At 29.7% G+C, this 19,385-nt stretch overlaps 1 protein-coding gene across 8 annotated transcripts in view; it reads right to left on the bottom strand.

The window, feature by feature from the left end:
* Positions 1-13,339, bottom strand: part of LOC142324637 (unconventional myosin-IXa-like) — a 198,086-nt gene extending 184,747 nt beyond the window's left edge. For all 8 annotated transcript variants that reach the window (XM_075365531.1, XM_075365515.1, XM_075365494.1 and 5 more), the window contains exon 1: positions 13,180-13,339. The gene's annotated coding sequence lies outside the window, so the exon portion shown is untranslated. The remainder of the gene's footprint in view (positions 1-13,179) is intronic.
* Between the last annotated feature and the right edge of the window lie 6,046 nt (positions 13,340-19,385).

Raw genomic sequence — 19,385 nt, forward strand, 5'->3', positions numbered from 1 at the left:
TTGGAATTGCATTATCAGCTAAACAGTTAAAATAGTTGTCACATTTTCATAGAATAATAGTGTAATATCTTGCTATCATGGTGAAAGCAATTAGCAGTATTAATATCTGACAATATAAAAGATTTTTTTCTTCTGATATATGGTTAAGGGTTGTGAAAGGAAAATAAAATATTAGAAAATTAATAACATAAAAATATGAAATCATTACTTTTCCAGTAAAGTTAAATGTACAGTTTATAAATATAAACATATATACACTTGTAATTGTGTAATATTGTAGGAGACTGACATTATATATGAAAGAATTAATAATAACTGACCTCCACTATTGAGGTTGGCTAACTTTATGGTGAAATATCATCTCTGTTTTTTCATTTGAAATACTGAGGGCTTAAATCAGTCACGTTTAGCATTAGTTTCTTTGACAAGAAAGTCCAAGCGTCATAGAATAAAAAACTAAATAATTATTTTAACATTTTTATTTAATAATGGCTAATATGTACTGTATATTGAAAAAGTAATTATTATAAGAAATAATCAAACTTCATTTGCTTTTTAAAGTTTAATTTTTATACCATCAAATTCAATTACTGTTTTATAAATTAACATATTTTTCCATAATTCGTCACTTAAGTCACTAACAACTGTTTAATGCACCTCTTTTTAGTGCATTGTTAATTTTGTTTTCTATAACTGCAACTTTTTCAGCTACTTCACTTTCAGTATTTTAAGGAGTTTCAGACTTCCTTAAATAAATGCAATTAAACTTATCATAAATTTCATTCACATTAATTTTACAAATTAAATTTATCTTTATTCACAAAGTACTTTTTATATAAATTAAAAACTTAACAGAAATATTGACAAAGCTTATTTATACAAGTTTTAAACACTATACTGGGTCAAGAAGCAATAAGAAGAAACAAGTAAGAAGAGAGAATTTATACTAAACACATGGTCACTCTGAACAGAAGGAATTCTTTATTCAGGTGTAAAAAAATCAACATTATGCAGAAAGTAAGTGAATTACTAGATTAAGCATATACAAGTTTGTTATAATTTTTTCGTCAATGGTCATCACCAGCTGTATTACTTATTACATGAGATCTGAGTCTATCAAATTGATATTACTTAAAGAAAAATATTGGAATAAACATTTTTTGGCAATGAATCACCATAGATAGCTATTTAAAAGACAATACTCTACAGATCTATATAGCTGTACAGTATTCATCAACTTATTTCTTTTCTCCACTTTATAGATATCCATCTTTTTATAAATATTTTACACGGATTTAAAATTTCTGTAAAGATTAATCTGGAACTTAAATAATCATCCCTTTTGATGAATTTTTTTATAAAGAGGTTCCAGATTTTAGAAAGTTTTCACTGTACCAGGTAAGGGAATTTAAGGGATTTCTCTTTTAATTACTTGGAAAATCTTTTTTTTTTTTTAATTTTAATAGATGAATATGAGTTGTTACTGTCCAAAAAATAGGAAAAATTTAATGTATGTAAATTTGATAAAATGTTATCATTACAAAAAAAAATCCAATAATTATGCAGATTATTAAGAATTATGAAGGAATGGAGAATATCACATAACGGCTGATGATAAAATAAAGAAAAACTGTATTACCAACAATTTTTTTTTAATTCTACTTTACAGGGAAATCAACCAAAGAAATTACTGTCACCTGAAAAATACAAACAAAAAAATTTCAAAATATAAGAGAATTGAAAAAAAAACAAATCATTTAATTTGTTTGGAGACAAGTTATAATTTGTGTTGCTATTGCATGTTGCATAATTCATTTTGTTGGGACATTGCAGGATAGGATATATTTTTACCGAAAATCATCAGTTGTTGGGCTAGTATAAGTTATTACACATAACAAGAAAAAATCTCCCTAAAAGCCAAGGTTGGAAAATATATCAGTATTCTATGACCTTATGTACAATGGAAATAAACCATTCTGATACAGATTTACAAAACATGATCAAATGATCTTCAAATTTAAATACGGCTATCACAATGTTCATCCAATTATTCAATTTACATTAAAATTAAATAAAAATAATTATGTGATGTCATTAAGTCTACATATTATAATAATAATAAGTACTGTAATGACACAATACAAACATTTATATGGAACATTTTGTTTAACAAGAATAATGAAATTAATTTATCAGTGAGTAAAAAAAAAAAACAATATATGAAAAAAGTTGTAAGAATACATGATTTGGCGTTTAAAAAGTAAGAGCCAATCCCAATACTTGATTGATAGATATAAAAAAGATAAAAGAAAAAATTAAGAATAGTAATAACATCAAGTTTCACAAAACTATTTTTTGAAAAATTGATCACTATATTTTAATGAACTAGCTGCCCCACTAATGCCTACTATTAGTTCCCTAATCTATTTTTAACTCCACCACAATTCCCCTACTCTTTTTATATCCCTCTTCCTATTTAAAAGAGATTAATGTTTTATTTTGTTTAGTTTCACAACATTTAACAAAGAGAGGCATATGTGTACATATTCAGGCTACTGTAAATGAGATAACATCTATCTCTCTGTATGTATTTATAATTACATAAATAAAAATTTAAAGGCACAGTTAACAAAAATACTCTTCCCTATTATTTAAAAGCAAATTTCAATGGATTATGCCTAAAAAAAATTTTGTTCATTTAAAAATAAAAATTACCTGACTATTTTGAGAATATATTCTCAATATAGAACTATATTGAGAATCCAAGAAAACAGTGTGTCCTATTTTTGAAACATACTCTACATCAAAGAAAGCACAATAAGCTAGACAATATAACATAAACAAATAGTAAAGACTTTATTTACGTTCATCGTCTTGGGGAAATGAAAAACTGAACACAGAAATTTATTTGATTTCATTAAACATGTATAAAAATAATAAACTAGTTTTACTTAAAATAACACACTGGCGCTCCTTTAACAAAGTACTGAAAAAAGAATGATGTATTTCTTCATGGATAAAACTAGTTAGGTAAAATTTCTATGGAGATTCTATATATTTATACGGAAAAGCTAGACAAATTTAGAAAATTGCTTTACTAATTTAATTAAACAACTAAGAGAAAAGAAAAAATCAAATGATGTCAATATGTGACACTTCATGCAATAAAAGAGGAACAGAAAGATAAAATAACAAAATAATTATATCTCTGCATGATTTTTTCCCCATAAATATATTTGGTAGATTAATGTATTTCTTAAGCTTTACAGTGAAACAAAATGATAAATCCTAGATAAAAATGGTGAATAATCAGAAGTGAGAAAATTTAATTTGAGTAAATTATAAAAAAAACTTTTATTCAAGATATGTTTTTGTACGTCCAAGAAAAAATTTAGATGGCCATTAGTTTCTTTTCTACTAAACTCAAATAAATTAAATCAATTTTTTCACTATTTACATTACACTAAAAAACAAAAAGGGAAAATTCAAAACTTCTAAAATTACATCAATTAAGTCCAAGTTTCTAACAGATTAATAGATAAATTCTGTAGAACAATTCCTTTATATACTCTCAATACCATGATGATTCAACTATTTTGTACAGGCAGCTGTCTGGTTTGGTAAATAATTGTAAAAGAATCGCATACTCATCTAGCATCAAATTTGAAATTTTTAAATTGATTATGGAAAAAACGGCAACCTTGGATTATTACTTTGTACTTACAAGAAGGATACCAGTTTAGCTTCTTTAGCTATAGTTACTATATGTGAAACTTATTATGACCAATGTTTATAAAAGTGCTGAAGGACTGTTAAGATGTAAAACAAATAAATAATGTTCAAAAAATAACGTCTTAGTATTTTAAGTTCTGATATTTTTCTTAGAATTGCAAAATTGTATGGACAATTTTAAATAGGAGATTTAAAAAACAACATAAGAGCTCTAAGGTTTAAAGAAAGAACTGCTATGGACACTCATTTGTGGATAATACATTTATCATTAGTAATCTGAAACGTGTTCGCTGCAGTGTATATTCATTGATCTACCAGTCTTTTGATAAGGTTCATTACTAACTTTTGACAATAGTAGGCATCTGGCAGGGAGAAGGTAAATTCTTTTCTTTCTCTTTGTTGTTAAAGTGATCATGGTAGTATGTGAAGATAATGCAGATGTGTTTCATAAGTTGATCAAGAAGAACAGCGGATGAGACATGATATTTGTAAACAAAAAAGAAATGAAAGTTGGACGTGAAATCTTAACAAATCAGTCAGGTAATCATAAAATTGGTCAGGGAATAAAAATTTCTTTGTGTTATATTGATGATGGATAAGATGAATGCAATATTTTTAATAAAACTGGGAAAGGAAGAGCAATTACTAAGATGTTGTACTATTTTTAACAAAAATTTTAATTTGGAAATTAGGGCTGATACCTATGATGGTTTGACTGTTTGGTATGTTAATAAAAGCTAGTATCACATATAGTTCAGAAGTTTAGACTTTTAACCCAAAACATGACTCTATAGAAATGTCTTTTAGAGGAGGTGTTGCCTTAAGAGTAATGGATTGTTTTAGAAATGAGATATATAAAGTAGAGCTGATGTGATGAACCGAGTTAAAGTCAGAATTGGACCAAATTCAAGAATGGCAGTTACTATGTTATGGCCACTTAGAAAGAAAATCTGATGATAGAATTCCAAGTAAGGCTTCAGCATGGAACAATGGCAGAAAAAATATGAAATACCTGGAACAGATAACGGATGGTTGAATCATAATCATAGCCATGAAACTACAAGAGTCAAAAAATAAGGATTTTTTGTAGGCGGTAGATGGTTTATAATGAATGTATGCAGCAAATAAATAATTGAATGAGATTTTTTTTATCAAATTTCACTGTCTGCTTAGCAAAAAAAGAAAACAGTCATACTGTGATGCTTACTGAAAATTAAATGGAAGGCCAATAGGGAGAAGAATAAAATTTAATGGAGAGCATTTAAATTTAAATATATATAAAACAGTTTGTCAATTTTGGCAACCTAAAATTTATCCTAGGCTCATATAATTATTTTGTAGTTTATCAAAGTAAGAAGCCCTGTAAATAAATATACTGCATACTTTTCATACATAGATTATGATCCTTATTACAAGGGCTTTTTTTTTAAATCTTTGATAGTGCATTTAAGTAAACAACAGACAGGCAGGAACCAGGTCGTGCATCATGCAACTGCACCCCCCTCCACCACAATCTCTACCATTGCTGGCTTCATTGCATCAGTCCGAGTCAAACTACAAGTAATTGAACATGGCCGCTAGGATCGATACTCCCACCAAGTGTGAGTTGTGAAGTGCGATATGTTTTCTGTAAGCAGAAGGATGTAGCACTGCTGAATTCCATCACTGAATGAGCCTAGTGTATGGTGAAAACTTTATGAGTGATGGTTGTATACAGGAATGGTGAAGAAAATTTAAAGAAGGGCAGACGACCATGATGAAGGTGGGCAAGGACGCAAGTCTGTCGCTACTTATGCCTGGTTGAGTGTGTTGATGATTTTATCCATGACAAACGGAGGTTTACGATAAGTGAACTTCCTGCAGAAATCCCAGAAGTTTCAAGATCTTCTCTGTACACAATTGTGACTAATGACTTAGGATACTGAAAACTGTGTGCATGTTGGGACCCAAAAATGTTAAGTGATTATCACAAAATGTAATGAATGGCGCCAGCCTTAATGTTTCTCACACATTAGGATAATGAGAGGGAAGAGTTTTTGAAGTCTTATCATTACTGGTGATGAGAGACTTGGATCCACTATGACAATCCAGAAACCAATGAAGAGTTTAAGCAGTGGATGCACAATTCTTCTCCAAACAAGCTGAAAAAGTTCAAACAGAAACTGAGCAACAGGAAAACAATGGCTATAGTTTTTTGGGATTATAAAGGTGTCTTGGTGGACTTTATGGAGCAGAGAACAATAACAAAGGAAGTTTATTGTGAATCTTTATGTCACTTCCGCAGTGTGATCCAGAACAGACAAAGAGACACGCTTTTGTCTGGCGTGGTTTGATCCAAGAAAATGCACAACTGCACTGTGCCAACATGATGCAAGACCTTCTCAAACAATTGAACTGGGAAGTTTTCGACCATCCACCATATAGTCCAGATCCAGTAGCTAGCGATTTTCACTTCTTTCAAGAATTGAAGGCATGGTTGGGGGGACAACACTTTACCACCAATCAAGAACTTCAGGAGGTTGTCAAAACTTACCTCACTGGCGGCAAACTTCTCTGAAAAGGGAATTGGAAAGCTGGTGTCACGATATGACAAATGACTCAATCTTTTGGGGATTACGTAGAAAAATAAGGTAGATACCACTCAACTTTTAATAATAAAATCATTCTGTTATGTCATTGTCTTTTTTTCTTTTTTTTAATAGCCTATCAGAGGTTGAAAAAAAACAGTCCTCAATTTACATAATAACAGAAAATAAATTATGTGTATTCTAAAAAAATAAGTCAAATAGGTATATTTTTTATTTGTAACAATTTTTAATAAATAAAAATGATGTTAATAGTTAATATGTAACCCAGAATTACATCACTGCTAATCCAAATATGGTTGAATATTTCATTTTTACAAACAATACACTCATTTTTCAATTTCACAAACACCAATCTTTCATCAAAAGATCTACTCTCAGAGAATCATCAACTACATTTTAGTACAATATATAATATTGATGGTGTAATGTAAAAGATCTTTCATCATCACATAAGAAAACTTTAACAAATTACATTTATGCAGTAAAGCTGGTACACCTAAACAATGTAATCAACTGCATAAAACATCTTATAAAATAATTAATTATATAACCTCAAAATTTTCCTAATGTGTATGTTGCAATTTGTTCAACTAGTGAACAATAAGCAACCTCCCATGGCCCAATCAGATGAAGATGATGTATGACATATAAATAGGTGTAGTCTGGTACAGACCCAGGCCACATATTCTTTATACGAGTGGTTAATTGAACCTTAACACCAAAGTACACCAGTATCCACCATCTAGAATTCAAATCCATATAAATGTAACATACTTTTACTCGTAAAGTTTATGTAAAGTATTTTTACTTGTGTTTGAACCTCAGAACCTTCAACTTTGAAAATCAGCTGTTGAACAGCTAATTTGCGATGAATTAACTGCACTAGAACAGCGGAATGAGCTAAACTACTTTAAAATAAGGAAAAAAATTAAAACTAATCTCTTGAACAGTAAGTTACATATAAGTCATTTTGGGTCTGCTAATTTAAAGGGTACATTCTCTAACAAACCAGAATATAATGTATTAGACTACACCAGAACCTCAAATTTACATATAGTGTGCAATGTGCGTTTTATAAAAAATAACTTTTTAATGTACATATGAGTATTGTTTCCCCTTTATAATTACATCTATGAAAAATGTAGAAATTCTTAACACAGCGAGGTAATCAATTGTTTTATATCACAATTACCAAACAGTAGAATTTTAAATATAACTGATTAGGGCTAAAATCAAAAATTAAATTTAATATTGGCTCCTGACGTCATTGACAGTAAAAATGCACGAACAGTCTAACTTAAGGATAGAACACAGCATCCTGATGGTACAAGCCAATTCTAAATGATGGACTCAATTTAGTAACTCTATATTGTATCTAACTGATCTATGTAGTAGCTGAGAGGGTAGGTCCAAAAATTTTGAATAACATTAATAAAGGGCATGTAGTTGCGTAAATGACTGCTAGAGTGCTCACGCTACCATTACATGTCATTTGTGAGTAAGATGGCTATAGTGCAACACAAGGTATTCTGTATTCTCAAGTACAGCAAATCTCAGTGAATAACTGCAGTGCAGCATGTGTTTCTTCTTTGATTTAAATTTGACCCTCCAACAAGGAAAATCATAAGTCATTGGTTTCACCAGTATGAACAAACAGGGTGTTTCTGTAAAGGCTAGAGAATAGGCTGATCATGTGTAGCAGAGAACATAAGACGAATTGAAAAAAGTTTTGTACGAAGCCCAACAAAGTCAACTACATAGCGAGCAGAGAACTTGGAATACCTCAACCAACTGACTGGCATATTTTGAGGGATCATTTACTTTTCAAGCCATATCGCCTACAGCTTTTACAGGCTCTTCGTGGAGGTGACAACCTAAAGCATGTTGAATTTTGTGATAAAATGTTTGAAAATATGGAGAATGATGCTTTTCTTCAGTGTTTAATTTTTAGTGATGAAGCGACATTCCAACTAAGTGGAAAAGTGATTAAGCACAATGTTTGCATATGGGGGTCAACAAAATCTCCATGACACACTGCATCACAAGACTCCCCCAATAATGTGTTTTGTGCCCTATTGCAAATGAAGGTTTGACACTATCTGAATGAATTTCTACTGCAACAGTAGACAGAACATATTGGGAATGAAGACCTGGGCTCTTCAGTTCTGGCCTCCATCACCTGATTCCCATACAATGTGACTTTTTCTTGGTGTGGGGGGGTTTGTGAAAGATGTAGTTAGTTTATGTACTACTTCTACAGACAAATCTGGCCGACCTGCAGAACCATATCACAGCAGTGGTGAACTCAGTAACACAAGATATGCTTCCTCGCATGTGGGACGAGTTCAGCTACTGCTTATCTAAGCAGACATCTGCGTAGCAGACATCTGTCTGCTACGCAGATGTCTGCTTAGATGTCAGCCAAAGGGAGCCACATTGAACATTTATGAATTGTATCTATAAACTTTATTGTGAGTATTATCAGATGTAATTTACTTCACATGTGTCATTAGTTTTTAATTTGGAATAAAGTTACAAAATTGAGTATCATTTTAAATTACCTGTATATGGCTATTAAAAAAAAAAAAATTAACAATTGTACTTTTTGAAGTTGAACCAACAGAACTGTAAAAATAAAATGCAAATTAAACAATAAACTACATTAAAAATTTTACACTAAATATTAATCTAACAGCCAACTTTAAGAAATAACAATACTACAAGGTTCGGTTTCTTTGTACGATGATTTAAGATAACATAAATTAAAGGGCAATTTATTACACCTCAACTGGCAGCCAGCTGTTAACAATTGATTGTATTTTAGTTTTACCATCCAAATTACAAATATGTAATTGTTTTGAATTACTGAAATGATATATTTCAGTTAAAATAAAAATCGTAGGGAGCAGTTTAAAAAAATATATATATTAAAAAACGGTTTTTCTTCTGTCTTGTATATATCATTGCAGATAAATGTACAATATTGTTTTGTCTATTTTTCACTAAGTGAATTCATCAAATAAAGCTCTAAAGCAAGTTATTAACTGCAATAAAAATTTGTTATAAAACAGCTAACTAATTTAAAACTTTTTTAAATTTTCTATATAACTTAATGAATCCATTTTAAAGGGTAAGGATGCTGTAACACGAGGGCCATGAAGAGGAAACTATTTTGAATAGCTTTTCTGTAAGCTCTTAAAACTGTGAATTAAAGTAACTTTTTTATTGTAACTGATCAAATGAATGTCAACTTAATAATTAAATAAAACAGCTAAAAATAAACCGTGAATGCTTGAAGACATTTACACATTTCATATGTGAACATAGAAGGAAATCTAGAAGCGTAATTAAAACTGCCAACATAAATTTAGATGAGGATAAGACACAAGGATGTTTTTTAGTGGTCAGGCAGGCTCAGAGAACAATACATCTCTAAAATAAATTTAAGAGGAAGTTATAACACTTCTAACAGTTTATACTACTGTCGTCAGCTAACAACTTAAACCTTATTCTGATCAAAATTAAACATCATTACTAAACAGAATGTTCAACAGCTTGCTACAACTCTACACATTAAATAATCATTACATTAAAGAACATTTCATTAGACCAGAAAATTATATACTAGTAAATAAATAAATAAATATATTAAAAATATTTTTTTGTTACTATTAAAAATAGTACAGCTGAAACTTTTCAGAGGATGATTATTGTCTGACCATAAAATTAACATCTGCCTTATAATAAGTTCTCTTATTCTGTATAATAAAAGATAATGCTGACTGCATTCTCCAACCTACACCGTTGTTTACAATTTTCAAAATAATATACAATTTTTGAAAACAAACACAACTAGTTTACATGTGATGTTTTCATTTATTATTTACTAATGTAAGTTTCATTTCTTTTACTATTCACTTATTTGCTACGGCTTTTATATACGTACAAATTATAATACAATACTATTTTAAAATTTACTCCAATAACTAAGAACAGATAATTTGGCATCATGAAATTTAGTGTTTATTTTAGAGTTCATAATAATAGTTTTAAACCTTTTTCTTTTCTTTAAATGTTATAAGATAAGAATTCCCTTTGCCAATTCATGAGGTTATTTAAAAATTAACTGAATTGAAAAATACATAATTAATACCTTTTTAATAACATTTGAAGTATCTATATTACTAAGAATTACTTCCTTAATACAGTTTTATTTTATAGCAATATGTAAGTAAATTAAAACAAATTTTTTTTTTTACTAAAACAACCAAAATATTTCAACAGAAGCAGCAAGGTTACATTAAACTAACTTATTAACCGTATTGAAAGGTGAGAAAAAACTCAAATAACAATAAATCTGAATAGATAATTCAAGTAATTATAATTAAAATCAAACAATCATTTCTAAATGAATAACTGTTTTTTAGCAGAAATAGATACACACCAAAGCTAGAGAAATCAAAGCAGTTACCTTCTACTATATATATATATATATATATACAAGGTTTTAATATTTTTATAACTCATTTTATTGTTTGTGTAATTCATTAAAGTATTAATGAATTAGACAAGACAAGACAAGTTCTTCTATTTACAGATCTGTATTCCATGTCTATGTAATTTAATATTATTTATACTATTAAATACTTTAAAAACTGAGAATATATTATATGCTACACATTATAGACCTTCTTTATTTTTTTAATGACTTTATTTTCTTTGCAAACAAGTTCAATTTCAGTTTCTTTTTGAAATTAATTTTTTCATCTTATTAAAAATGTTTTCCTTTTATTGCATATGAAAATGGCCCAGCCTGGAACCCAAAATCTTCTGGATGAAAGGCAATGACCTGCAGCGTATATTAACTGCAGTAAATTAAATATAAATTGTCTTTTAATAAATTACACAAAACAAAGAATTCCTATATTTCTTTATTTTATTCTATTGATGGATGCAACATCTGTTGATACTATTTAAGAATCTAGATGTAATTTTTGATATTAGCATAAAACTTGAAAATAATCTTTGCTATTTCATTAATAAATAACATTATTTATGTTGTTTAATTTATGATCCTGTCATTCTTTTACGAATGTGGTCATTCATATTTTTGTTACAATTAATATGGAGTTGAAAGGAATATGAAGCAATCAAATAGAATCCAGCTATGAACCTTGAGAGAATTCAAATAAAATGATTATCAAGAACAAACATTATTTTTTGAAATGGATAGTCTTGATTTTTCTACCCAATACCCAAAAGAATACTTTAATTTTGATTATCTGGTATCAAAATTATGGTTTCTTCTCTTGTGAGTAGTAAGCTTGATTAAACCTAATTTTTGTCGCACTATTTTTTTTTATAAGTATTAAACCATTACAAAGTTTAGGCTAATATTAAGTTTATATTAAATGTAATCACAATTGTTAGTGAAATTTTCAATTTATTTATTAATGAAAGCAGTTTTTAATACTCCTGTATGGTTTCACATTATTTTAATTTAAATAAATAAAAGTTTGAAGTATTAATTATATTGTTTTTAACTCAATTTTTTTGAAAAAATCTTTATCCTTTCACATTTTAGAAAAATCAGTTTACTCAACAGAAATATGGCTATCAGTGATATGACTGACAATAGTTTCTCATTAAAGTGAAAAAAGAAGTAATTAACAAAGAATCTCAACTTTATTTTCCATTTAAGGGGCCAAAATGAAACCAATGAGTATAGCTTATCTTCAGTTATATAAAGCTGTAACCAGCCATAAAAAAATTAAAGTTATAAAAAAATCAAACTACAAAAGTTTCACACAAACTGGGATATACAAAGAAATAATTTTAAAATTTCCATAAAAGGCATGCAGTTATGAAAACTGAATTGTAAGTTAATAGAAAAGGCACAAAAAAGAAAATAAAACATTTTCTAAAAATAGTGACAGTATCACCAAGTAAAGAAGAATATAAATTCAATTAGAAAATTAATAATGTAGAAGAAAACACAACAAAACATCATTTTGGATCTAAAATAGTTATAAATCATGAGTTAGAACTTATGGTGGATAAATATAATTACATTTTTAATAATAATGGAAAGTCATTATTATTAATATGCTAATATTCTAATAAGCTAAGGGAAATCTTCAACATGAATTTCAGCCATGTAAAACAGATTTTTAATTAAAAAAATGATAATAAATAAAGCAAGTGTTCAATTTAAGTATTACATCATGAACACATGAACCATTATCGTATAATAAACAATTTGGTTACAAAACAAAGTAACAATAAATTTTAATGTTTCACATCAAACTGATTAAATTATTTCATCTCACAATTTTGTAAAAACTTAGTTTCAAATAAATAATAAAATTCTGAATGCGACTAGTACGAAATAGTTACTTCAACTCAAAAGGTTATTAATAATAAACATTATTAGTCCTAAATTTCTATTTTACATTTAAATTCACATTTACAAGACGAGTTAATGACGTATATAATTGTATTAACATATAATAAACAATAATGAGATATTTATGGAATTAAAATCTTTAATGCATAATTTTGATATACTCAACAGGTTTAAAACCTACGAACCAAGGATACATTCATAACATAACGTGGAAGGAATATGTATGTTGAACTTTCAAAGTGTTGCTGGTTACTCATAGACAACTAGGATATCAAACTGAGTTAAAAGTGAAGGTTATAATAAAATGATTTATCTTTGAAGATCAAAATAAAACACAAACATAAAATGCCAACACACGGCATATCGAGAACAAGCATTGTAACTGGTGCTAAGCCTAACTACGTCAGGTCAACTTATGTTTGTAATAGAAATAACATACTTCGAGAAACTTACCAAAAATATATATCAACAACTTAAACTGACGTCTAATCCATAATAAAAAACGATTTAAAAACGCAGGTAACTACTAATTAATACAAACGGGAAGAAATCTGTCTACAACCACCAACTTTATCAACATCATTGCCTACTAGATATTAATTGCTACAGTTGTGTTGTGGTTACACATTTCAATGCTTACTGGTTCTGCTGAAGTAGGCGGTGCTGTTTTTGACACCATTCATTTGGCATGAATCATTTCATTCAATGAGTAACTTATTTCAGAAAATAAAAAAGAATTATCAGAACAAAACTAATTCTAATAAAAGAATATACGGAGAAAAGTGTCAAACGATATTTATTTGGGATTATGTATCAGAAGATATGTTATTTTAACAGCATAACACTCATACAAACACTAAGTTCGATTACAAAATTTAAATAATTCGTTTAATTAAGTAAGCTTTAAACCTCAGTTAAAAATAGCATATAATATCGTTAGTTGTACGATAATGTTATAAAGTGTTGATTTATTTCGCAGATTTAAATGATTAAAAAGTACTCGAGATATTTCGATTATAATCATATATGGACGCTATTTGAATAGAATACACTATTTTTTGTCATACTGTCCTAACACACTATTATTAGAATTTTATTTATAATTATTGAAATAAATTAATTGCAGTTAGTAGTTAATTATTTACTATTTTAACCAAAGGTTAAGTATTACAAGGCGTTACGCATCTCTATGTATAACTATTTTGCTCTTAGCGCAACCTTGCGGTATGGAAAAACGTTCCTGCAGTCAAAATGAAACCAACGCGGTATTTTGTTTTTAATAATAATTTGACTGAATGAAGTACAGATGTATTTTCTAAACACAAAATAATTAAAGTGAATCACTATTTTATTTCGTACATAATTATTAAAACATAACTATGAACTGACTAAATTGTCTATGTATATAATTTTGTCATAATATTTTTATAATTTCTTTCCTAAAACAAAACCAAAAAAAAATTCAATACTAAGTATACTGTAAAGTTTAAATTAAATATAATTTTAAATCTAAAACTTCATAGTACCTACTATTAGGCACTGAAAAAAAAATTGAAGTAAAGAAAAAAGTTGTAAAGGATATAGTTTAAAAATATCAAGCTGAGAGAATGAAAATGAAAAAAAGAAACATGTTTTCACACTTATTTGTTATTTTCATGCTGTATATATCGTATTTGATTTATGAGCCACTTGCAACTCTTGTCTTAAATAATCATACTAAAAGTGTAACATCACAGCCACTAAAATACTTATTCTCATTGTTACATTTACTACTTATTGATATTTATAAATAATATATGCAAAAATTTGTTTAATAATTGAAAAAATAAAACACATCTTTCTGTAACTTATTGTACAGAATGTGATATCCACAACCGCATACCTTAACAAGGGCTTTCCAAGTCCTATAACATGCCCAAAATGAAACCAGTTTTAGGTATTTACTGAAAACCTGCATTATCACATTAAACAGTCTGGTAATATAAACATTAGCTATGATATTAATATGAAAAGTTTATTTAAATGCCAAAAATTTTAATATTTTTTGCTTTGTAACACATATTATGTAAAATGGAAGTGCAATATTTTCTGTTTAGATTTGAAAGAGAATCTGTTCGCTTTGAAAATAACCTGTTTCATAAAATATTATTAAGCAATAAGTTTCCAAATAAATAATGAAACAGTTAATAATGTTATGAGAGTTTTTTATTAATACATTTTTATCACACTCACTGGTTTTTCAAATTACATAATCATCAACCATCCAGTATTATTATATATAATGAGTAAATGTGGGTTAAGAATTACTAACTTGAAGAATCTGAATCAGTATCTTCTGTGGCAAAATCTTTAGTGACAATATCTGGTGTTAAAATAGTACAAAGTGAAACATCACCAATGTTAAAACATAATTTACTCTAATGAAGAACAAGCGTGCAATATTCACTGTTGAATAATGTGTTGAAATTATATATGAATCAATAATCAATGAAGGGCCAGAATCCCTTTTTTATAATTTTTTTCTGGCATTAAGAGGGAAAGATTTGGGGGATATTTTTAAGTCTAGATGCCCTTCCTGATATCATCTATTAAAGGGAGGGATTTAAAAGAAATTTCAGTCTGATTGTCATGATTCAGATCAAAATTGTGAAATACACAAATGTTATGTAGGATAGTCATTTTCTGTAAATTCCCATTTGAGAGGTTTTGTAGTTGTTGAACATTTTAAGTAATCAAATAGTTGTCATTACATATTAATAAACATTCTTTACTATATGTAAGCAAGGATCTTTTGTGAAACTAAAATCTCTTGCTTTGGTATGTGGATTCTTCTGTAATAATTTTCTTTTACATTATTGTGAATCTTTACATGTCATATTTTTTAATCTTTTTCATATTGAAAATTTTCATATTTCCAATATTTTGGGAGAGAAGATTTCTTATCAGGGAATCACCTAAAGCAAAGCTTTCTTGAATTTTGAAACTTCTTGGTTTTAGATTCATCTGGTGGATGTATCTACAAATTTATTATCAAATATGCCATTAAGAGGGGCAAATATATCCTGCTGTTAAACTGTAAGGGCGTTCTAAAGTGATTTCAATCAAACCATTTACCCTGATGGCATCCTTTTCCTGGAATATATTTTTATATAGTTTCAGAGTTTATTTACAATTAATTTACATTTGTATTAACCTTGAGTAAATTGGACCATACTTTCAATCACATGATTAGGAGTTCTCAGTGTAACTCCTCAAAAATTACATGCTAATATTACAAAGAACTTTTGTGACAAGCAGCACATACAATAAGTAATTATGGATATTTAATACCTAACAGTAGCACAAAAGGAAGAAAAATAAAAAAGTCATACATAGTAAGAAAAATGATGAAACAATGAAAAGAAAAAGAAAAGAATATGCAATAGATTTGAAAATCAAAATCAAAGTTATAATACACAGTACTCACAGCTGAAGTTACACTTAAGACAATATGGTCACTAAGATCCGGAACGTGTAGTCGTTTTAATCTTCTAACGTCATCCCCATTGTCTAGGAGGTTCAAAGCTAAGTGAATCATGTGATTGTTAAGTCGCAGTTTGTACTTTGAACTGAAACATTATATTTCCTCTCAGACATAACATAAACCTAAATGTTCATTATTTTACTGTTTTTTATAAACCAAGTTGACTCTGTTATACAACTTGCTAGTTTATTTTGAAACTGCTGAAAGATTTTGACATTGGGTTTTCTCACAGTACCCCAAAGTTGGATCCTATAGTTCCAGGTTGGTTTAGAATTGTTGAGTATACCAGCCACTTATTAGGTAAAGATAATTGAGAATGTCTGTCCAACAATCATGACATTTTCTTGAATTTTATTTCAAGTTGCCTGCTCTTCTCTCTTACATGAACTTTTCACATTTGTTGACAGTCAAGTTGTAGACCTAGGTGCCTCACACTCTCAGCTTGCAGAATTACTATGCCGTCAATGTGGAACAGTAGGCAATCACCTCTCCTCATCATGAATATCACATGGTTCAATTTTGCTTGTTTTGTCTTGATGTATTCAACCAATTGTTGATTAAATCCAACTCAAATTGTAGGCTATTTGATGGTATTGTTGGGTAGCATCACCAGTGAGAACAGCCGTGTCATGCACAAAGGAAGAGACAGGTCTGCAGTAAAGATGGAGTATAGTACAGGTTCCATGATAGGGCTCTGAGGAACCCTAAACTTGATTTCAAACAACATGGACAACTCCTGGTTATATTTCACCTAAGAAAAATGTCCTTCAAAGTAGCCCTGAACAATAAAATAGCAAGGCTGAAGAAGGCTCATTTATAATTGTACAAAAGGCCAGGGTACCAGACTTTGTCAAAGGTCTGTTTGTATGTCAAAGAAAGCTGCCAAACAGTATTTTTTCTCTTCAAGGCTTCTGTGCTGATCATGTTTACGAGTGTGTGTGTTTACTTGATAGTGGAATGCTCTCAACAGAGACTGAACTGATGGTCAGGAATTACATAGCCATACTCCAAAGCAGGCCACATCCTCCAAAGAATTCAAACACCTTTGATAGAATAGGTAACAGCTAACTGGCCTGTATGAAGCCACATCATGTATTGGTTTTCTTGGTTTGAGGTCCATGACTGTTTGTGAAGCTTTCCACTTCATTGGGAAGTATGTCGTTCAGAGAATTTCATTAAATAGGTTTGTTATGTACATAATGACTTTGGAAGTTAGCATAAAGAGCATTTTGTTTGTGATTAAATCCAACCTAGGACTTTTCTGTGAGCTTTTTCCCTTCTTGATTACATGAATAACTTCACCTGTAGAGAAACGATTTAATAGGAAAATCCATGGCGATTGGGCTATATAAGAAACCAATGATTTCTTCCTCATGAGGACTTTGATTGAAAGACCTTCTCTTTATCACTCTTAGCCCAAGACATTTTCAAAGGAAGATGTGAGGAAGGAGATTGACGGAAGTTCCATGTGGCTCTCGATATGGAGTTAACTGCCTCTATGTAAAGGGGATAAGCTTTCAAGATAACACTTAATGTTGCATCTTATAGCTTTGCAGTAGCCGTTTCAACTTATGAGTGGTTCTGTTTAGAGATGTCCTATCCTATTCTTGACTCTTCTGTATCATTGTCATCTTCTTTTGAGTCCCCTTTTCATAGCAATAAGGTCTATACCTCCCTCGGGTGGTCTGTTCGACCTTCATGTTTAACCTCCGGTGTTGATCACCAAGCAACCTCCTGTAAGATTAAGGTGAAGTATTGTGTCGCATTATCGACACTGTCAGATATCAACTAAACAGGCACTATCAACTCTGCCTAATACCGAACTTAGACAATATTGGAAAATGGCCTGAGCATATCAGGCCATATGTCATATCGGAAAATATGCGATTGTTGCTCATTCAGTAAGGCCAGAAAGTTGTTCAGCATATCAATACTAACTTTGCCGAAGCGTCAACAGCAACATGTTCAGAGTCGTGCTCTTTAACATTAAAAGGAGAGACAAGGCGGCTTATCCGGGTGTGGTTTTATCACACATTGACTAATGGTGAAAATGTTTTACGTACTTGGATTGCTTATTCTCCTTCCAAAGCATCATTATTTTGTTTCTGCTGTCGTTTGTTTGAGAATGTAAATACACTGAATGGATCAAAATTTTGCTCATTTGATGATTTAATACTTTGTGGAAACTGAATCCTAAAGTTTCAAGTCAAGAATCAAGTGCACTACACAACCAAAGTTATTACAAATGGAAGGAGTTAGAGACCAGACTTCAAAAAGAACAGACTATTGACAAGAAAGAGCAAAACCTTGCGGCAAAGGAAACAAAAAAAATGGCAAGAAATTCTTAACAGAATGTTTGATAATATAAGATTCCTTGCGAAATAAAATTTGTCCTTATGTGGTCACAGAGAAAATGATATCAGCGCTAATAGAGGCAATCTTTTAGAAGCGGTGCATTTAATCACAAAGTACAATCCTGTACTTTGTAAATATCTTGTAAGATCTAAAATGGGTAGCAAAATTTCAATCACTTATATATCACCAGAAATTCAAAATGAATTTATTGCAATTTTGGAAGATGAGTTCGGCAACATATCATCAGACAAGTAAAAAAGGCCAAAAATTATTCTATTATATTCAACAGTACTCCGGATATTTCTCACAAAGACCAAACAAGCCAGGTATTAAGTACGTAGTGATTGAAAATCAGGAAGTACAAGTAGTGGAGTCTTTTATAGATTTCATTGAAACAAAAAATAAAACTGCTGAAGGAATTTCAAACATGATTTTGAGCAAGCTTGAAGGTGATGATCTCGATATAATGAACTGTAGAAGCCAAGCATATGATAATGCTGCGGTTATGGCTGAAAGGCATTCAGGAGTTCAGCAAATAATAAAAGAAATAATCCCAAAGTTGAATTTGTATCTTGCTCAAACCATTCGTTAAACCTGGCTTGTTTACATGCTGCCTCAGTTGAAGCGAGTAGAGTAACTTTTTTCGGTACATTAGAACGTTGCTATTTATTTTTTTCCATGTCCACACATCATTGGGAAGTTCTGATAGAAGATACAGACAAAAGTTTAAAAAGGGTTCAAGATACGCGGTGGAGCACAAGAGGCGATGCCATAAATATGA

Source organism: Lycorma delicatula, chromosome 1, assembly GCF_047948215.1.
Source record: "Lycorma delicatula isolate Av1 chromosome 1, ASM4794821v1, whole genome shotgun sequence".
In the NCBI taxonomy this organism is placed as follows: Eukaryota; Metazoa; Arthropoda; class Insecta; order Hemiptera; family Fulgoridae; genus Lycorma; species Lycorma delicatula.